The sequence below is a fragment of the Cinclus cinclus genome, chromosome 13, assembly GCF_963662255.1.
Source record: "Cinclus cinclus chromosome 13, bCinCin1.1, whole genome shotgun sequence".
In the NCBI taxonomy this organism is placed as follows: domain Eukaryota; kingdom Metazoa; phylum Chordata; class Aves; order Passeriformes; family Cinclidae; genus Cinclus; species Cinclus cinclus.
In genome coordinates this window covers 51,723-68,520 of record NC_085058.1, presented here as the reverse complement: position 1 = coordinate 68,520, position 16,798 = coordinate 51,723, and positions in this window count along the sequence as shown.

The following is a 16,798-nucleotide window of genomic DNA, read 5'->3' as shown; positions in this document are numbered from 1 at the left end:
GAAGGCCAAGAATCAAATGGTTCATGGTAAGACCAAGTGGCCTAAAAGGTCTTGGAATGCATTGTGACACCACAGAGGTTAAGAGAAGCAAGGAACCATTGTGACCCAATGCATGCTAATAATCTAAGAATCCCTTTTGACACCAGGGGGCGCAAAAGGACCACGGATGAACCTTGACAGCATGGGGACCTATAGAAGCAAGGAACTATTATGACACCATGAAGGCCAAGAATCAAATGATTCATTGTGACATCAAGTGGCCTAAAAGGGCATGGGATGCATTGTGACACCACAGAGGTTAAGAGAAGCAAGGAACCATTGTGACCCAAGGGAGGCTAACAATCTAATGATCCCTTGTCACATAAGGTGTTGTAATAGGGCCAGGGATGAATTGTTACAGCATTGGGCCCAAGAAAAACATGGAAACATTATGACACCAGAGAGGCCTAGACTCAAATGATTCATTGTAACACCATGTGGCCTAAAAGGGCATGGGATGCATTGTGACACCACAGGGGTTAAGAGAAACAAGGAACCATTGTGACCCAATGCAGGCTAACAATCTAAGAATCCCTTTTGACACCAGGGGGCGCAAAAGGACCACGGATGAACTCTGACAGCATGGGGACCTATAGAAGCAAGGAACCCTAATGACACCATGAAGGCCAAGAATCAAACGGTTCATGGTAAGACCAAGTGGCCTAAAAGGTCTTGGAATGCATTGTGACACCACAGAGGTTAAGAGAAGCAAGGAACCATTGTGACCCAATGAAGCCTAACAATTTAATGATCCATTGTGACACCAGGGGTTGTAATAGGGCCACGGATGAATTGTGAAAGTATGGGGCACAATAAAAACATGGAAATATTATGACACCACAGAGGCCAAGAATCAAATGATTCATTGTAACACCAAGTGGCCTAAAAGGGCATGGGATGCATTGTGACACCACAGAGGTTAAGAGAAGCAAGGAACCATTGTGACCCAATGCAGGCTAACAATCTTATGATCCCTTGTGGCATCAGGGGGTATAAAAAGGGCCAGGGATGGATTGTTACAGCACGGGGACCAATAGAAGCAAGGATCTATTATGCCACCATGGAGGCCAAGAATCAAATGATTCATTGTGTCATCAAGTGGCCTAAAAGGGCATGGGATGCATTGTGACACCACAGGGGTTAAGAGAAGCAAGGATCCATTGTGACCCAATGGAGGCTAACAATCCCAGGATCCCATTTGACACCAGGGGCCGTAAAAGGGCCAGGGATGAATTGTGTCAGCATGGGGCCCAATAGAAACAAGGAACCATTATGACACCATGGAGGCCAAGAATCAAATGATTCATTGTGACATCAAGTGGCCTAAAAGGGCATGGGATGCATTGTGACACCAGAGAGGTCAAGAGAAGCAAGGAACCATTGTGACCCAAGGGAGGATAACAATCTAATGATCCCTTGTGGCACCAGGGGGTATAAAAAGTGCCAGGGATGAATTGTGAAAGCATGGGGCCCAAGAAAAACATGGAAATATTATGACGCCAGAGAGGCCTAGACTCATTTGATTCATTGTTACACCAAGTGTCCTAAAAGTCCATGGGATGCATTGTGACACCACACAGGTTAAGAGAAGCAAGGATCCATTGTGACCCAATGGAGGCTAATAATCTATTGATCCCTTGTCACCCAAGGTGTTGTAAAAGGGCCAGGGATGAATTGTGAATGCATGGGGCCCAATAAAAACATGGAAACATTATGACACCATGAAGGCCAAGACTCAAATGGTTCATTGTAACACCAAGTGGCCTAAAAGGGCATGGGATGCATTGTGACACCACAGGGGCTAAGAGAAGCAAGGAACCATTGTGACCCAATGCAGGCTAACAATCTAATGATCCCTTGTGGCACCAGGGGGTATAAAAAGGGCCAGGGATGGATTGTTACAGCACGGGGACCAATAGAAGCAAGGTTCTATTATGCCACCATGGAGGCCAAGAATCAAATGATTCATTGTGACATCAAGTGGCCTAAAAGGGCATGGGATGCATTGTGACACCGCAGGGGTTAAGAGAAGCAAGGATCCATTGTGACCCAATGCAGGCTAACAATCTAAGAATCCCTTCTAACACCAGGGGGCCCAAAAGGTCCAGGGATGAATTGTGAAAGCATGGGGCCCAATAAAAACCTGGTACAATTATGTCACCGTGGAGGCCAAGAATCAAATGATTCATTGTGACATCAAGTGGCCTAAAAGGGCATGGGATGCATTGTGACACCACAGCGGTTAAGAGAAGCAAGGAACCATTGTGACCCAATGCAGGCTAATAATCTAAGAATCCCTTTTGACACCAGGGGGCACAAAAGGACCACGGATGAACTGTGTCAGCATGGGGACCTATAGAAGCAAGGAACCATTATGACACCATGAAGGCCAAGAATCAAATGGTTCATTGTAAGACCAAGTGGCCTAAAAGGGCTTGGAATGCATTGTGACACCACAGGGGTTAAGAGAAGCAAGGATCCATTGTGACCCAAGGGAGGCTAATAATCCCAGGATCCCAGTTGACACCAGGGGGCGTAAAAGGGCCAGGCATGAATTGTGACAGCATGTGGCCCAATAAACACATGGAAACATTATGACACCATAGAGGCCAAGACTCAAATAATTCATTGTAACACCAAGTGGCCTAAAAGGGCATGGGATGCATTGTGACACCACAGGGGTTAAGAGAAGCAAGGAACCATTGTGACCCTATGCAGGCTAACAATCTAATGATCCCTCGTCACACAAGGTGTTGTAAAAGGGCCAGGGATGAATTGTTACAGCATGTGGCCCAATAAACACATGGAAACATTATGACACCATAGAGGCCACGACTCAAATAATTCATTGTAACACCAAGTGGCCTAAAAGGGCATGGGATGCATTGTGACACCACAGGGGTTAAGAGAAGCAATGAACCATTGTGACCCAATGCAGGCTAACAATCTAAGAATCCCTTTTGACACCAGGGGGCGCAAAAGGACCATGGATGAACTGTGACAGCCTGGGGACCTATAGAAGCAAGGAACCATTTTGACACCATGAAGGCCAAGAATCAAATGGTTCATTGTCAGACCAAGTGGCCTAAAAGGGCTTGGAATGCATTGTGACACCACAGAGGTTATGAGAAGCAAGGAACCATGGTGACCCAATGCACGCTAACAATCTAATGCTCCATTGTGACACCAGGGGTTGTAATAGGGCCAGGGATGAATTGTGAAATCATGGGGCACAATAAAAACATGGAAGTATTATGACACCATGAAGGCCAAGAATCAAATGGTTCATTGTAACACCAAGTGGCCTAAAAGGGCATGGGATGCATTGTGACACCACAGGGGCTAAGAGAAGCAAGGAACCATTGTGACCCAATGCAGGCTAACAATCTAATGATCCCTTGTGACACCAGGGGGCCCAAAATGGCCAGGGATGGATTGTTACAGCACGGGGACCAATAGAAGCAAGGATCAATTATGCCACCATGGAGGCTAAGAATCAAATGATTCATTGTGACATCAAGTGGCCTAAAAGGGCAGGGGCTGCATTGTGACACCACAGGGGTTAAGAGAAGAAAGGAACCATGGTGACCCAATGCAGGCTAACAATCTAATGCTCCATTGTGACACCAGGGGTTGTAATAGGGCCAGGGATGAATTGTGAAATCATGGGGCACAATAAAAACATGGAAATATTATGACACCATGAAGGCCAAGAATCAAATGGTTCATTGTAACACCAAGTGGCCTAAAAGGGCATGGGATGCATTGTGACACCACAGGGACTAAGAGAAGCAAGGAACCATTGTGACCCAATGCAGGCTAACCATCTAATGATCCCTTGTGACACCAGGGGGCCCAAAATGGCCAGGGATGGATTGTTACAGCACGGGGACCAATAGAAGCAAGGATCAATCATGCCACCATAGAGGCTAAGAATCAAATGATTCATTGTGACATCAAGTGGCCTAAAAGGGCATGGGCTGCATTGTGACACCACAGGGGTTAAGAGAAGCAAGGAACCATTGTGACCCAATGCAGGCTAACAATCTAAGAATCCCTTTTGACACCAGGGGGCGCAAAAGGACCACGGATGAACTCTGACAGCATGGGGACCTATAGAAGCAAGGAACCATTATGACACCATGAAGGCCAAGAATCAAATGGTTCATTGTAAGACCAAGTGGCCTAAAAGGGCTTGGAATGCATTGTGACACCACAGAGGTTAAGAGAAGCAAGGAACCATTGTGACCCAAGGGAGACTGACAATCTAATGATCCATTGTGACACCAGGGGTTGTCATAGGGCCAGGGATGAATTGTGAAAGCATGGGGCAGAATAAAAACATGCAAATATTATGACACCATAGAGGCCAAGAATCAAATGATTCATTGTGACATCAAATATCCTAAAAGGCATGGGATGCATTGTGACACCACACAGGTTAAGAGAAGCAAGGATCCATTGTTACCCAATGGAGGCTAATAATCTATTGATCCCTTGTCACACAAGGTGTTGTAAAAGGGCCAGGGATGAATTGTGAATGCATGGGGCCCAATAAAAACATGGAAACATTATGACACCATGAAGGCCAAGACTCAAATGGTTCATTGTAACACCAAGTGGCCTAAAAGGGCATGGGATGCATTGTGACACCACAGGGGCTAAGAGAAGCAAGGAACCATTGTGACCCAATGCAGGCTAACAATCTAATGATCCCTTGTGGCACCAGGGGGTATAAAAAGGGCCAGGGATGGATTGTTACAGCACGGGGACCAATAGAAGCAAAGATCTATTATGCCACCATGGAGGCCAAGAATCAAATGATTCATTGTGACATCAAGTGGCCTAAAAGGGCATGGGATGCATTGTGACACCACAGGGGCTAAGAGAAGCAAGGAACCATTGTGACCCTATGCAGGCTAACAATCTAAGAATCCCTTTTGACACCAGGGGGCGCAAAAGGACCACGGATGAACTGTAACAGCATGGGGACCTATAGAAGCAAGGAACCATTGTGACACCATGAAGGCCAAGAATCAAATGGTTCATTGTAAGACCAAGTGGCCTAAAAGGGCTTGGAATGCATTGTGACACCACAGAGGTTAAGAGAAGCAAAGAACCATTGTGACCCAATGCAAGCTAACAATCTAATGATCCATTGTGAAACCTAGGGGTTGTTATAGGGCCAGGGATGAATTGTGAAAGCATGGGGCACAATAAAAACATGCAAATATTATGACACCATAGAGGCCAAGAATCAAATGATTCATTGTGACATCAAGTGGCCTAAAAGGGCATGGGATGCATTGTGACACCACAGGGGTTAAGAGAAGCAAGGATCCATTGTGACCCAATGGAGGCTAACAATCTAATGATCCCTTGTGACACCAATGGGCCCAAAATGTCCAGGGATGTATTGTGAAAGCATGGGGCCCAATAAAAACCTGGTACAATTATGTCACCGTGGAGGCCAAGAATCAAATGATTCATTGTGACATCAAGTGGCCTAAAAGGGCATGGGCTGCATTGTGACACCACAGGGGTTAAGAGAAGCAAGGAACCATTGTGACCCAATGCAGGCTAATAATCTAAGAATCCCGTTTGACACCAGGGGGCGCAAAAGGACCACGGATGAACTCTGACAGCATGGGGACCTATAGAAGCAAGGAACCATTATGACACCATGAAGGCCAAGAATCAAATGGTTCATTGTAAGACCAAGTGGCCTAAAAGGGCTTGGAATGCATTGTGACACCACAGAGGTTAAGAGAAGCAAGGAACCATTGTGACCCAAGGGAGGCTGACAATCTAATGATCCATTGTGACACCAGGGGTTGTAATAGGGCCAGGGATGAATTGTGAAAGCATGGGGCACAATAAAAACATGGAAATATAATGACATCTAAGTGGCCAAGACTCAAATGATTCATTGTAACTCCAAGTAGCCTAAAAGGTCAAGGGATGCATTGTGACACCACAGGGGCTAAGAGAAGCAAGGAACCATTGTGACCCAATGCAGGCTAACAATCTAATGATCCCTTGTGACACCAGGGGACCGAAAATGGCCAGGGATGGATTGTTACTGCACGGGGACCAATAGAATCAAGGATCAATCATGCCACCATGGAGGCTAAGAATCAAATGATTCATTGTGACATCAAGTGGCCTAAAAGGGCATGGGCTGCATTGTGACACCACAGGGTTTAAGAGAAGCAAGGAACCATTGTGACCCAATGCAGGCTAACAATCTAAGAATCCCTTTTGACACCAGGGGGCGCAAAAGGACCACGGATGAACTCTGACAGCATGGGGACCTATAGAAGCAAGGAACCATTATGACACCATGAAGGCCAAGAATCAAATGGTTCATTGTAAGACCAAGTGGCCTAAAAGGGCTTGGAATGCATTGTGACACCACAGAGGTTAAGAGAAGCAAGGAACCATTGTGACCCAAGGGAGGCTGACAATCTAATGATCCATTGTGACACCAGGGGTTGTAATAGGGCCAGGGATGAATTGTGAAAGCATGGGGCACAATAAAAACATGGAAATATAATGACATCTAAGTGGCCAAGACTCAAATGATTCATTGTGACATCAAATATCCTAAAAGGCATGGGATGCATTGTGACACCACACAGGTTAAGAGAAGCAAGGATCCATTGTGACCCAAAGGAGGCTAATAATCTATTGATTCCTTGTCACACAAGGTGTTGTAAAAGGGCCAGGGATGAATTGTGAATGCATGGGGCCCAATAAAAACATGGAAACATTATGACACCATGAAGGCCAAGACTCAAATGGTTCATTGTAACACCAAGTGGCCTAAAAGGGCATGGGATGCATTGTGACACCACAGGGGCTAAGAGAAGCAAGGAACCATTGTGACCCAATGCAGGCTAACAATCTAATGATCCCTTGTGGCACCAGGGGGTATAAAAAGGGCCAGGGATGGATTGTTACAGCACGGGGACCAATAGAAGCAAGGATCTATTATGCCACCATGGAGGCCAAGAATCAAATGATTCATTGTGACATCAAGTGGCCTAAAAGGGCATGGGATGCATTGTGACACCACAGGGGCTAAGAGAAGCAAGGAACCATTGTGACCCTATGCAGGCTAACAATCTAAGAATCCCTTTTGACACCAGGGGGCGCAAAAGGACCACGGATGAACTGTAACAGCATGGGGACCTATAGAAGCAAGGAACCATTGTGACACCATGAAGGCCAAGAATCAAATGGTTCATTGTAATACCAAGTGGCCTAAAAGGGCTTGGAATGCATTGTGACACCACAGAGGTTAAGAGAAGCAAAGAACCATTGTGACCCAATGCAAGCTAACAATCTAATGATCCATTGTGAAACCTAGGGGTTGTTATAGGGCCAGGGATGAATTGTGAAAGCATGGGGCACAATAAAAACATGCAAATATTATGACACCATAGAGGCCAAGAATCAAATGATTCATTGTGACATCAAGTGGCCTAAAAGGGCATGGGATGCATTGTGACACCACAGGGGCTAAGAGAAGCAAGGATCCATTGTGACCCAATGGAGGCTAACAATCTAATGATCCCTTGTGACACCAGGGGGCCCAAAAGGTCCAGGGATGAATTGTGAAAGCATGGGGCCCAATAAAAACCTGGTACAATTATGTCACCGTGGAGGCCAAGAATCAAATGATTCATTGTGACATCAAGTGGCCTAAAAGGGCATGGGCTGCATTGTGACACCACAGGGGTTAAGAGAAGCAAGGAACCATTGTGACCCAATGCAGGCTAATAATCTAAGAATCCCGTTTGACACCAGGGGGCGCAAAAGGACCACGGATGAACTCTGACAGCATGGGGACCTATAGAAGCAAGGAACCATTATGACACCATGAAGGCCAAGAATCAAATGGTTCATTGTAAGACCAAGTGGCCTAAAAGGGCTTGGAATGCATTGTGACACCACAGAGGTTAAGAGAAGCAAGGAACCATTGTGACCCAAGGGAGTCTGACAATCTAATGATCCATTGTGACACCAGGGGTTGTAATAGGGCCAGGGATGAATTGTGAAAGCATGGGGCACAATAAAAACATGGAAATATAATGACATCTAAGTGGCCAAGACTCAAATGATTCATTTTAGCACCAAGTAGCCTAAAAGGTCAAGGGATGCATTGTGACACCACAGGGGCTAAGAGAAGCAAGGAACCATTGTGACCCAATGCAGGCTAACAATCTAATGATCCCTTGTGACACCAGGGGACCGAAAATGGCCAGGGATGGATTGTTACTGCACGGGGACCAATAGAAGCAAGGATCAATCATGCCACCATGGAGGCTAAGAATCAAATGATTCATTGTGACATCAAGTGGCCTAAAAGGGCATGGGATGCATTGTGACACCACAGGGTTTAAGAGAAGCAAGGATCCATTGTGACCCAATGCAGGCTAACAATATAAGAATCCCTTTTGACACCAGGGGGCCAAAAACGTCCAGGGATGAATTGTGAAAGCATGGGGCCCAATTAAAGCCTGGTACAATTATGCCACCATGGAGGCCAAGAATCAAATGATTCATTGTGACATCAAGTGGCCTAAAAGGGCATGGGATGCATTGTGACAACACAGGGGTTAAGAGAAGCAAGGAACCATTGTGACCCAATGCAGGCTAATAATCTAAGAATCCCGTTTGACACCAGGTGGCGTAAAAGGACCACGGATGAACTCTGACAGCATGGGGACCTATAGAAGCAAGGAACCATTATGACACCATGAAGGCCAAGAATCAAATGGTTCATTGTAAGACCAAGTGGCCTAAAAGGGCTTGGAATGCATTGTGACACCACAGAGGTTAAGAGAAGCAAGGAACCATTGTGACCCAAGGGAGGCTAACAATCTAATGATCCATTGTGACACCAGGGGTTGTAATAGGGCCAGGGATGAATTGTGAAAGCATGGGGCACAATAAAAACATGGAAATATTATGACACCATGAAGGCCAAGAATCAAATGATTCATTGTGACACCAAGTGGCCTAAAAGGGCATGGGATGCATTGTGACACCACAGGGGCTAAGAGAAGCAAGGAACCATTGTGACCCAATGCAGGCTAACAATCTAATGATCCCTTGTGACACCAGGGGGCCCAAAATGGCCAGGGATGGATTGTTACAGCACGGGGACCAATAGAAGCAAGGATCAATTATGCCACCATGGAGGCTAAGAATCAAATGATTCATTGTGACATCAAGTGGCCTAAAACGGCATGGGATGCATTGTGACACCACAGGGGTTAAGAGAAGCAAGGAACCATTGTGACCCAATGCAGGCTAACAATCTAAGAATGCCTTTTGACACCAGGGGGCGCAAAAGGAGCACGGATGAACTGTGTCACCATGGGGACGTATAGAAGCAAGGAACCATTATGACACCATGAAGGCCAAGAATCAAATGGTTCATTGTAAGACCAAGTGGCCTAAAAGGGCTTGGAATGCATTGTGACACCACAGAGGTTAAGAGAAGCAAAGAACCATTGTGACCCAATGCAAGCTAACAATCTAATGATCCATTGTGACACCTAGGGGTTGTTATAGGGCCAGGGATGAATTGTGAAAGCATGGGGCACAATAAAAACATGCAAATATTATGACACCATAGAGGCCAAGAATCAAATGATTCATTGTGACATCAAATATCCTAAAAGGCATGGGATGCATTGTGACACCACACAGGTTAAGAGAAGCAAGGATCCATTGTGACCCAATGGAGGCTAATAATCTATTGATCCCTTGTCACACAAGGTGTTGTAAAAGGGCCAGGGATGAATTGTGAATGCATGGGGCCCAATAAATACATGGAAACATTATGACACCATGAAGGCCAAGACTCAAATGGTTCATTGTAACACCAAGTGGCCTAAAAGGGCATGGGATGCATTGTGACACAACAGGGGCTAAGAGAAGCAAGGAACCATTGTGACCCAATGGAGGCTAACAATCTAATGATCCCTTGTGGCACCAGGGGGTATAAAAAGGGCCAGGGATGGATTGTTACAGCACGGGGACAAATAGAATCATGGATCTATTATGCCACCATGGAGGCCAAGAATCAAATGATTCATTGTGACATCAAGTGGCCTAAAAGGGCATGGGATGCATTGTGACACCACAGGGGTTAAGAGAAGCAAGGATCCATTGTGACCCAATGCAGGCTAACAATCTAAGAATCCCTTCTAACACCAGGGGGCCCAAAAGGTCCAGGGAAGAATCGTGAAAGCATGGGGCCCAATTAAAACCTGGTACAATTATGTCACCGTGGAGGCCAAGAATCAAATGATTCATTGTGACATCAAGTGCCCTAAAAGGGCATGGGCTGCATTGTGACACCACAGGGGTTAAGAGAAGCAAGGAACCATTGTGACCCAATGCAGGCTAATAATCTAAGAATCCCGTTTGACACCAGGGGGCGCAAAAGGACCACGGATGAAGTGTGACAGCATGGGGACCTATAGAAGCAAGGAACCATTATGACACCATGAAGGCCAAGAATCAAATGGTTCATTGTAAGACCAAGTGGCCTAAAAGGGCTTGGAATGCATTGTGACACCACAGAGGTTAAGAGAAGCAAGGAACCATTGTGATCCAAGGGAGGCTGACAATCTAATGATCCATTGTGACACCAGGGGTTGTAATAGGGCCAGGGATGAATGGTGAAAGCATGGGGCACAATAAAAACATGGAAATATAATGACATCTAAGTGGCCAAGACTCAAATGATTCATTGTAACACCAAGTAGCCTAAAAGGTCAAGGGATGCATTGTGACACCACAGGGGCTAAGAGAAGCAAGGAACCATTGTGACCCAATGCAGGCTAACAATCTAATGATCCCTTGTGACACCAGGGGTTGTAAAAGGCCCAGTGATGGATTGTTACAGCACAGGGACCAATAGAAGCAAGGATCTATTATGCCACCATGGAGGCCAAGAATCAAATGATTCATTGTGACATCAAGTGGCCTAAAAGGGCATGGGATGCATTGTGACACCACAGGGGTTAAGAGAAGCAAGGATCCATTGTGACCCAATGCAGGCTAACAATCTAAGAATCCCTTTTGACACCAGGGGGCACAAAAGGACCACGGATGAACTGTGACAGCATGGGGACATATAGAAGGAAGGAACCATTATGACACCATGAAGGCCAAGAATCAAATGGTTCATTGTAAGACCAAGTGGCCTAAAAGGGCTTGGAATGCATTGTGACACCACAGAGGTTAATAGAAGCAAGGAACCATTGTGACCCTATGCAGGCTAACAATCTAATGTCCACTGTGACACCTATGGGTTGTAATAGGGCCAGGGATGAATTGTGAAACCATGGGGCACAATAAAAACATGGAAATATTATGACACCATAGAGGTCAAGAATCAAATGGTTCATTGTAACACCAAGTGGCCTAAAAGGGCATGGGATGCATTGTGACACCACAGAGGTTAAGAGAAGCAAGGAACCATTGTGACCCAATGCAGGCTAACAATCTAATGATCCCTTGTGGCACCAGGAGGTATAAAAAGGGCCAGGGATGGATTGTTACAGCACGGGGACCAATAGAAACAAGGATCTATTATGCCACCATGGAGGCCAAGAATCAAATGATTCATTGTGACATCAAGTGGCCTAAAAGGGCTTGGGATGCATTGTGACACCACAGTGGTAAAGAGAAGCAAGGATCCATTGTGACCCAATGCAGGCTAACAATATAAGAATCCCTTTTGACACAAGGGGGCCCAAAAGGTCCAGGGATGAATTGTGAAAGCATGGGGCCCAATTAAAGCCTGGTACAATTATGCCACCATGGAGGCCAAGAATCAAATGGTTCATTGTAAGACCAAGTGGCCTAAAAGGGCTTGGAATGCATTCTGACACCACAGAGGTTAAGAGAAGCAAGGAACCATTGTGACCCAAGGGAGGCTAATAATCTAATGATCCCTTGTCACACAAGGTGTTGTAAAAGGGCCAGGTATGAATTGTGAATGCATGGGGCCCAATAAAAACATGGAAACATTATGACACCATGAAGACCAAGACTCAAATGGTTCATTGTAACACCAAGTGGCCTAAAAGGGCATGGGATGCATTGTGACACCACAGAGGCTAAGAGAAGCAGGAAACCATTGTGACCCAATGCAGGCTAACAATCTAATGATCCCTTGTGACACCAGGGGGTATAAAAATGGCCAGGGATGGATTGTTACAACACGGGGACCAATAGAAGCAAGGTTCTATTATGCCACCATGGAGGCCAAGAATCAAATGATTCATTGTGACATCAAGTGGCCTAAAAGGGCATGGGATGCATTGTGACACCACAGGGGTTAAGAGAAGCAGGGATCCATTGTGACCCAATGCAGGCTAACAATCTAAGAATCCCTTTTGACACCAGGGGGCGCAAAAGGACCACGGATGAACTCTGACAGCATGGGGACCTATAGAATCAAGGAACCATTACGACACCATGAAGGCCAAGAATCAAATGGTTCATTGTAAGTCTAAGTGGCCTAAAAGGGCTTGGAATGCTTTGTGACACCACAGAGGTTAAGAGAAGCAAGGAAACATTGTGACCCAATGCAGGCTAACACTCTAATGATCCCTTGTGGCACCAGGGGGTATAAAAAGGGCCAGGGATGGATTGTTACAGCACGCGCACCAATAGAAGCAAGGATCTGTTATGCCACCGTGGAGGCCAAGAATCAAATGATTCATTGTGACATCAAGTGGCCTAAAAGGGCATGGGATGCATTGTGACAGCACAGGGGTTAAGAGAAGCAAGGATCCATTGTGACCCAATGGAGGCTAATAATCCCAGGATCCCATTTGACACCAGGGGGCGTAAAAGGGCCAGGGATGAATTCTGACCGCATGGAGCCCAATAGAAACAAGGAAGCATTATGACACCATGGAGGCCAAGAATCAAATGATTCATTGTGACATCAAGTGGCCTAAAAGGCCATGGGATGCATTGTGACACCACAGAGGTTAAGAGAAGCAAGGAACCATTGTGACCCAATGCAGGCTAACAATCTAATGATCCCTTTTGACACCAATGGGCCTAAAAGGGCCAGGGATGAATTATGAAAGCATGGGGCCCCAGTAAAACCTGGTACAATTATGCCACCATGGAGGCCAAGAATCAAATGATTCATTGTGACATCAAATGGCCTAAAAGGGCATGGGAAGCATTGTGACACCACAGGGGTTAAGAGAAGCAAGGAACCATTGTGACCCAATCCAGGCTAACAATCTAAGAATCCCTTTTGACACCAGGGGGCTAAAAAGGACCACGGATGAACTCTGACAGCATGGGGCCCTATAGAAGCAAGGAACCATTATGACACCATGAAGGCCAAGAATCAAATGATTCATTGTAAGACCAAGTGGCCTAAAAGGGCTTGGAATGCATTCTGACACCACAGAGGTTAAGAGAAGCAAGGAACCATTGTGACCCAATGCAGGCTAACAATCTAATGATCCCTTGTGGCACCAGGGGGTATAAAAACAGCCAGGGATGGATTGTTACATCACGGGGACCAATAAAGCAAGGATCTATTATGCCACCGTGGAGGCCAAGAATCAAATGATTCATTGTGACATCAAGTGGCCTAAAAGGGCATGGGAAGCTTTGTGACACCACAGGGGTTAAGAGAAGCAAGGAACCATTGTGACCCAATGCAGGCTAACAATCTAAGAATCCCTTTTGACACCAGGGGGCCCAAAAGGACCACGGATGAACTCTGACAGCATGGGGACCTATAGAAGCAAGGAACCATTATGACACCATGAAGGCCAAGAATCAAATGGTTCATTGTAACACCAAGTGGCCTAAAAGGGCTTGGAATGCATTGTGACACCACAGAGGTTAAGAGAAGCAAGGAACCATTGTGACCCAATGCAGGCTAAAAATCTAATGATCCCTTGTGGCACCAGGGGGTATAAAAAGGGCCAGGGATGGATTGTTACAGCACGGGGACCAATAGAAGCAAGGTTCTATTATGCCACCATGGAGGCCAAGAATCAAATGATTCATTGTGACATCAAGTGGCCTAAAAGGGCATGGGATGCATTGTGACACCACAGGGGTTAAGAGAAGCAAGGATCCATTGTGACCCAATGGAGGCTAATAATCCCAGGATCCCATTTGACACCAGGGGGCGTAAAAGGGCCAGGGATGAATTGTGACAGCATGGAGCCCAATAGAATCAAGGAACCATTATGACACCATGGAGGCCAAGAATCAAATGATTCATTGTGACATCAAGTGGCCTAAAAGGGCATGGGATGCATTGTGACACCACAGAGGTTAAGAGAAGCAAGGAACCATTGTGACCCAATGCAGACTAACAATCTAAGAATCCCTTTTGACACCAATGGGCCTAAAAGGGGCAGGGATGAATTGTGAAAGCATGGGGCCCAATAGAAACCTCGTACGATTATGCCACCATGCAGGCCAAGAATCAAATGATTCATTGTGACATCAAGTGGCCTAAAAGGGCATGGGATGCATTGTGACACCACAGAGGTTAAGAGAAGCAAGGAACCATTGTGACCCAATGCAGGCTAACAATCTAATGATCCCTTTTGACACCAATGGGCCTAAAAGGGGCAGGGATGAATTGTGAAAGCATGGGGCCCAAGTAAAACCGGGTACAATTATGCCACCATTTAGGCCAAGAATCAAATGATTCATTGTGACATCAAGTGGCCTAAAAGGGCATGGGATGCATTGTGACACCACAGGGGTTAAGAGAAGCAAGGAACCATTGTGACCCAATGCAGGCTAACAATCTAAGAATCCCTTTTGAAACCAGGGGGCGCAAAAGGACCACGGATGAACTCTGACAGCATGGGGACCTATAGAAGCAAGGAACCATTATGACACCATGAAGGCCAAGAATCAAAAGGTTCATTGTAAGACCAAGTGGCCTAAAAGGGCTTGGAATGCATTGTGACACCACAGAGGTTAAGAGAAGCAAGGAATCATTGTGACCCAATGCAGGCTAACAATCTAATGATCCCTTGTGGCACCAGGGGCTATAAAAAGGGCCAGGGGTGGATTGTCACAGCACGGGGACCAATAGAAGCAAGGATCTATTATGCCACCGTGGAGGCCAAGAATCAAATGATTCATTGTGACATCAAGTGGCCTAAAAGGGCATGGGATGCATTGTGACAGCACAGGGGTTAAGAGAAAGAAGGAACCATTGTGACCCAATGGAGGCTAATAATCCCAGGATCCCATTGGACACCAGGGGGCGTAAAAGGGCCAGGGATGAATTGTGACAGCATGGGGCCCAATAGAAACAAGGAACCATTATGACACCATGGAGGCCAAGAATCAAATGATTCATTGTGACATCAAGTGGCCTAAAAGGGCATGGGATGCATTGTGACACCACAGTGGTTGAGAGAAGCAAGGAACCATTGTGACCCAATGCAGGCTAACAATCTAATGATCCCTTGTGGCACCAGGGGGTATAAAAAGGGCCAGGGATGGATTGTTACAGCACGGGGACCAATAGAAACAAGGATCTATTATGCCACCATGGAGGACAAGAATCAAATGATTCATTGTGACAACAAGTGGCCTAAAAGGGCATGGGATGCATTGTGACACCACAGGGGTTAAGAGAAGCAAGGAACCATTGTGATCCAATGCAGGCTAACAATCTAAGAATCCCTTTTGACACCAGGGGCCGTAAAAGGGGCAGGGATGAATTGTGACAGCATGGGGCCCATTAGAATCAAGGAACCATTATGACACCATGGAGGCCAAGAATCAAATAATTCATTGTGACATCTAGTGGCCTAAAAGGGCATGGGATGCATTGTGACACCACAGGGGTTAAGAGAAGCAAGGAACCATTGTGACCCAATGCAGGCTAACAATCTAATGATCCCTTGTGACACCAGGGGGTATAAAGAGGGCCAGGGATGGATTGTTACAGCACGGGGACCAATAGAAGCAAGGATCTATTATGCCACCGTGGAGGCCAAGAATCAAATGATTCATTGTGACATCAAGTGGCCTAAAAGGGCATGGGATGCATTGTGACACCACAGAGGTTAAGAGAAGCAAGGAACCATTGTGACCCAATGCAGGCTAACAATCTAATGATCCCTTGTTACACCAATGGGCCTAAAAGAAGCAGGGATGAATTGTGAAAGCATGAGGCCCAATAGAAACCTCGTACAATTACGCAACCATGGAGGCCAAGAATCAAATGATTCATTGTGACATCAAGTGGCCTAAAAGGGCATGGGATGCATTGTGACACCACAGGGGCTAAGAGAAGCAAGGAACCATTGTGACCCAATGCAGGCTAACAATCTAATGATCCCTTGTGACACCAATGGGCCTAAAAGGGGCAGGGATGAATTGTGAAAGCATGGGGCCCAAGTAAAACCTGGTACAATTATGCCACCATGGAGGCCAAGAATCAAATGTTTCACTGTGACATCAAGTGGCCTAAAAGGGCATGGGATACATTGTGACACCACAGGGGTTAAGAGAAGCAAGGAACCATTGTGACCCAATGCAGGCTAACAATCTAAGAATCCCTTTTGACACCAGGGGGCGCAAAAGGACCATGGATGAACTCTGACAGCATGGGGACCTATAGAAGCAAGGAACCATTATGACACCATGAAGGCCAAGAATCAAATGGTTCATTGTAAGACCAAGTGGCCTAAAAGGGCTTGGAATGCATTGT